Genomic DNA, 6,109 nt, shown 5'->3' on the forward strand with positions numbered 1-6,109 from the left:
TGAACCAATTCCCCTTTGTCTTACTTTTTTACCTCAAGTCCTTTTAATTGTAATTCTAGAATCTTTTCACTATCCAATTTTCTTCCTTTTTACTGGCGCTGATATGACCTGAATGTGTTACAAGCGCCGTAAAACCCTTAAAAACATTTTTTAAACATAAAACATCCCTCCCTTTATAGTCTGTCATTACTAAGTTCTTTGATGTAATAATGTCTCTGATGTTACCGTTTTCAGTGCATCCTTTTGGACGAGATCCTGGGTTGGGTCTTTTGTTCTCCCATGGTGGGTGAGGAGGTCACTGTTGCTTTGGCTTCTATCCCCCATATAATTCCAGTTCCATTTCGCTTTCTTTCTTTCAATGAGATTACTTGATTTTGTCCTGGCCCTAACTGAAGTCTCGAGTCTTCGGCTAAGGGGGACACTGTCAAATTTATTGGGAGATGATATTTTTTTCCTTGTAAATCATTTCTGTCATATGCTGATTAATAGTTTTTGTTTTTGATATACATATTTTGTAAACATTTGAATTTATTCCTCTAGGTGGGGATCATGTGCTTGGGACTGGATGAGGATTTTATATGATCTTAAACTAAGTACACTGGTGGTTGCCCTTTATCTCACATTTTCTTGGGTACTTTCAATTGTCAATCTAGAATTCTTTGACTGTCCCATTTTCTTCCTTTTTACTGGCGCTGATATGACCTAAATTGTGTCGCAAGCACTGTAAAACCCTTAAAAACAAAATAAAAAAAACAATTAGGAGATCCTTTGGCAGTGTCAATGTGTTGAGATTTGTAGATAAGCTTCAAACGAACTACGTACATAGATTTACTGCTTTTTTCGGATAATCAAGTTCCTTTGTCTTACCTTTTTTCCCCTATGTCTTTGATATTAATCTGTTGACTATTCCATTATCATTTTTAACCAGTTAATGCAACAAGGTCCCAGGTTTGAGGGTTTTTGCCAAGATGAGGGTCATATAATCGATAGATATTTGAAGGACGAGTTTTCCGACTGACCAAATTTTTGAATAAGTCTCTTTCCAGAGTTTGGTTTAAGGGTTTTACGGCGCTTGCAACACATTAAGGTCATATCAGTGCCAGTAAAAAGGAAGAAAATGGGATAGTAAAAAGTTCTAGAACTACAATTAAAAGCACGCAAGAAAATGTTTTTATGTTTTTAAGGGTTTTACAGCGCTTGCAACACATTAAGGCCATATCAGCGCCAGTAAAAAGGAATAAAATGGGATAGTAAAAAGTTCTAGAACTACAATTAAAGCATCCAAGAATAAGGCAGACAAAGGAGAATTGGTTCAAATAGGGAACAGATGTAGATTCCAAGAGCACACTATCAAAGTACTTAGTTTGAGATCACCAAAGTCTCATCCAGACACAAGAACAGGTCCCCACTATGAGGAATACACTCAAATGTTTAGGAATCATATATAGTACATAAACAAAACATAATACAGTGCAGAACAGAGAGATGATTTACAAAGAAAAAAATATCATCTCCCAAAACTAACTATACATTTGACTGTTTCCCTCCCAGCCAGGATATCCGGTCAGGGACAGGACAAAACCAAGTAATCTCATTCCAAGACAAAGACAGAAAGCATGTTGGAAAACAGGCATAGGGAGATAGAAGTAGAAGACAGTAGTCCAGACCTATCCGTCCACCCATCCTGTAGTGTTGTTCCATTCACGATTCTTGGGATGAAACTAATAGAAATCTAATAATAGAAACAAAATATTAATTCAATGACATGATTTTTATTCATAATTAGTCATGTGCATACCATTTACTGCGAAAGACTTATACCAGGCAGATGATGATGATAATGATAATAATAATAATAATAGTAATAATAATGATAATAATAATAATAACAATAATAACAATAATAATAATAATAATAATAATAATAATAATAATAATAATAATAATAAAATAATAATAATAGTAATAATAATGATAATAATACTAATAGTAATAATAATGATAATAATAATAATTATAAACACAGATAAAAACATCAATTTATTTAGGGAGAGAAAGAAAAAAAAAATCCTTGGACTTGGAGTCAATCATTCCAGTCTTGTGGCAACCCTCAAATGGATAGATTGAAAATGAAATGGTTTTTATAAAAAGATGGAGAAACATATTTTTTTAAAAGACACAATATATTTATTGAATTGATAACGATGATAATATTTATACCAGTCAATGTTGGTGGTTATTAACAAACCAAAACTTCCATTGTTATCACAACTACCGCCGAGTAACTTTACTTGAAAAAGCAAAATATAAAATAAAAAAAAAGGAATTTCTTTAGTATCGATTATAATTTCCTTTGTATAACTTTTCAATGAAAGACCATATATTATTAATGCCTGACTTTCAGGGGGGGAATCATTGCACGCAAAAAATAAAAACCAAAGAAAAATATTTTGAGGTTGGTAATTATGACACTATTAATTGATGAATAACCATTATCGTATTCCTTAGTTGCTAGACTCAATGAGCAACTAAAACTGATAAAAATCTCAATTCAAAAATTTATTTTTATAACATGATAACAAATGTCTTTTTAATGATAAAACCTGGTTGGAATAAAAATAATCTAAATTTTAAAAATAATAATTGAACATGAAGAGGATGGGACACACTTGGGGAGAGTTGGAGAAGATGGCCCAGGACAGAGAAAGATGGAGGACTGTTGTCGACGGCCTATGCTCCACTAGGAGTGACGGGCATAAGTAAGTAAGAAAGTAAATTTTAAAAATATACTTTATAAGAGGAAACTAACTAATTCTACACTGCAACCCCCAGTTATTGGTTGCTCCACTATAATGAACTTTTTACTCTCGTCTGAGAAGATGTCATTATAGAGAAGTTGCACTGTAATTCCTCAACTCTCCTTCAAAACATCAAAAATATATCATAATCTAACATTTACTATCATCCTTATCTTTATCAACATTATCCATTTAAAATACAAAATCATATTTTATATGATACGAGGAAGGGAAGAAAAAGTTTTGTGTTCTTTTTTAATTTAAAGACAAGTTTAATTTAAGAAATTTGGAATCGCTTGAGATCATATCAGAGACATTAGTTTCTGAAGTTAGATGGTGCTTGAGACACTTTTAGATAATCCCACCATTCAGGCAGAGTAAAAAACAGATAGATTTAGAATTTGGTGCCCTGTAAAACTCTTGTTTCACAGGCATCAAAAAGAAAATAGGAGCTAAACATTATATAATTGGAATTGAATCATTTTCATACAGAATATAGAGAAAAATCAATGATAAATCATGAGGCATCACAATACTCCTCGTCTATTAATTATATAAAAACATGATAGCATTACAAATTACAGCAATAAAAAAATCATTAAACCCAGTTCTGCATTGTGTAAGTTGAAATCATTTTCATTAACCTTGTTCGAATAATATGAAAACTTGTACAAGGATCGACCTACAGATAACTGAAAGGCTAATTTTTATATTTTTTTTAAAGGAATATTTCGAGTTCAAGCTCAATTCTTTTTGCGGTTAAACAATGTATAAACAATCGAGACTACACATTAACACCATCATCTGGTAATGGAATTCTTACTCTATATTTTAAAGTTTTTTCTTTTCTAGCTCATTATTTATTTGCATGACATCTCAACTCTCCGTAAACCGATTTATTATTTACAGCAGTTTTTCCTTACCATTATGTAATTCCCTCATCACACCTGCAGTTAGAACCGCCAATTTTAATAGTAGAAGTCATCTTGCTGATAGACTGTAAGGTATGTATATGAGTATGCTTGATTAAACATTTGACATGCTAGATATTGTTTGGACTACTCACCAGAAGGTGACTTCCTTTTGATCTTTTTTAGCTATGAAGAAAACAGCGTTTCAAAATTTACCTAGCCTCTACATTCACTGCTCGATAATTTAATGGTTACTTATATTTTTGACTTATTCTTGTCATTACAGAAAACAGATTATCGCCATCCGTGTATTCTGCCACCACAATAAAAGAATGTTTTGCTTTCCGGTTTAACTGACAGGTTTACTCACATTCCAACCTGATGGTTCTAACTGTTGTGTGTAGCAGCCATAAACTGCTAATTTCAGAAAACAAATATTATATCTTTAAATCTGAAAAAAGAACACTATATTTATTTTAAAAATTTAAAAAACGAATGAAGGAACATAATTTAATCAAACAATAATAAAACAAACTTAAAAGAAACAAATTCAAGAGATCAAAAACCCCAATAGTTCACTCGAACATCATTTTAAAAAATTCAAATTGTACTTTTCATTATAATTATAGTGCCAAAGGCAATCAAACAAACAATATCATAGACTCTTAAAATGCATTCACGGTTTAAGTGACTGAAATTAATCAAACATCATGAAGTAGTGGAGAATAATAATTACGATATACAGTAGTAAATTTGTTTGTTAACTCACTCAATCCTAGAGATTTTTCTACTTTTCAAAATTAGAAAAAATATATTTAAAATGAGCATGTACATAGTTTTATTCAACTACCATTAACATGCAAATACTAAAAACGTTAGCTTTGATACTAGGCCTATAATTTGTCTCAAAAAAATTTAATAAATAGGGATGGGGTAAAAGTAACCTGGGTAAACTACGGATATAGTTGGTGTTAGGGTTGAGTGAGTTAAAGGTATAAAAAAATATCACAAAGACTGGATATAAAGACATGATAATGTTCATGTGTAAATAAGACAATTTAACATTCTTTCACTGCCAACCGATCAGTCTTATCTTGAACAGTATCAAACAGATCCTTCATATTGCCCCTTTCATTCTTCCCAATGCCAGTTTTAATACTTCTAAACAGCACTTGGAGAGTGCATCTCGCCAACTGTTCAAATTGACATGCAATAAAAATTATATAATTAAAAAAAAAAAAGTTGAAATCACATTTTCTGTTAGGAAATTTCATCCCAGATATTTGGACACTTAATCTTAAGAAATCCACGAAAAAAAAATATAAAAAAAAATAAAGGAATATGTTAAATTTTAAAATTATTTATCCTTTCTTTTTCATTTAATATCAATCATAATTCTGTTGAAATTATTTAATTATTATACACATTAGACTTATAAATATTAAAGCAATTTATTACAATTAATGGTGCTTTGTTGTAATGATCTTTACGGAAAAGCATCTACACAGATTAATCAACATCGCCCCACCCCCACTCCCGATGTAATTGCAACTTGTAGATTGTTTCTTTATACCATATTGAAATTTATCACATTTCGAACAAGAGTGTGCCTACTCTTTTCTTTAAAAAATAAATAAATAAATGGTTAATGATGTACTGTCTGCAATGTTAAAGATACAAACTCCTGTTATTGTTAGTAACTACATCATCTTAAACTAATTAATTACTATATACGTTCATGTTCAATCTTGAATGAAATTTTTTTTAAAATAACAATTGTTGATTGGTCTTTATGTGAACACGGGAAATTTAAACAAAACATCCTGGAAAAAACAACCAATCTTTCATGTAAATGAATAATACAGTTGATGATTTAAGAACTTTCAAATAAGCAAAAAAAATATTGTTATAAAATTTAGTAAATTCATACATGTTGTCTTATGTGTCGACGCTATTACTATTACATGGATTCTACTTGGACAGTTCTCTTCGTCCTGAGTCATTAAGACTAGGGAAATCATCAATGGACATAACACCAATGGAAAAAAGTCAAATAATAAATAAGGAACGTCACTCTCTATACTACTATTCTTTATCATTCAAGATGATGCCAAATCATTACAGAATTATAAATCTGTTAGTTGAGGATGATTTTGAGCCCAAAACGTACCTATACTACTTAGATTGGAAGGTTTGTTTGTTTTTTTTTTCCCTATGATTTTGTTTTTAACCCGTCATTATTATATTCATTTAAGTTCCCATAAAATTTAATTGTCTTCAGCTTCAGTCAGATAAATATTTACTGAAGCATAACAAACATTTATCATAAGTGTTATGTTAAAAAAATGTTTAAAACAATGCACACACACACACCAAAAATAAAAGAAAAAAAGAAAGTGA

This window comes from Berghia stephanieae, chromosome 13, assembly GCF_034508935.2.
Source record: "Berghia stephanieae isolate SIO BIC M18660-M18661 chromosome 13, UCSD_Bste_1.3, whole genome shotgun sequence".
Classification (NCBI taxonomy): Eukaryota; Metazoa; Mollusca; class Gastropoda; order Nudibranchia; family Aeolidiidae; genus Berghia; species Berghia stephanieae.